We start from the raw sequence: 516 nt of genomic DNA on the forward strand, positions 1-516 counted from the left end.
GTGTGTGTGTGTGTGTGTGTGTGTGTGTGTGTGTGTGTGTGTGCCTGTGTGTGTGTCTCTCACTGTGTTTCCGATGAAGATCACTCACTAAATCACTCTTAAAATCTCTTAAATATAATAAGATCTTAAGAGTCCGATGTCGGGGAAATTTCAGTAGATATTCATGTGGTTACCTGGGTAACACCAGGACTACATAATGAGCGTGAAGACAACTGAAAACAAGTGTTGATGAATTTTATTGATTTTTACAAAACATCAATAGCCTAAAACAACAACATACGTCTCATTTAACCCTCCTGTTGTCCTGGGGTCAAATCTGACCCTTTTAAAAAATGTCTAAATCTGAATTATGAGTTTCTTTTTAACCAAATTACCACGAAGAATAGACTGGATTCCTTCAAACGCTCTTTCATTCCTCCGATTATTTAGTCAAAATAATTCACAATTTCTGCTTTTTTAACTCAAATATTAGGTATAGTTGTATATAAATGAGGGTTATTGACCATGAATTCCAAA

Source organism: Etheostoma spectabile, unplaced genomic scaffold (assembly GCF_008692095.1).
Source record: "Etheostoma spectabile isolate EspeVRDwgs_2016 unplaced genomic scaffold, UIUC_Espe_1.0 scaffold405, whole genome shotgun sequence".
Lineage (NCBI taxonomy): Eukaryota > Metazoa > Chordata > Actinopteri > Perciformes > Percidae > Etheostoma > Etheostoma spectabile.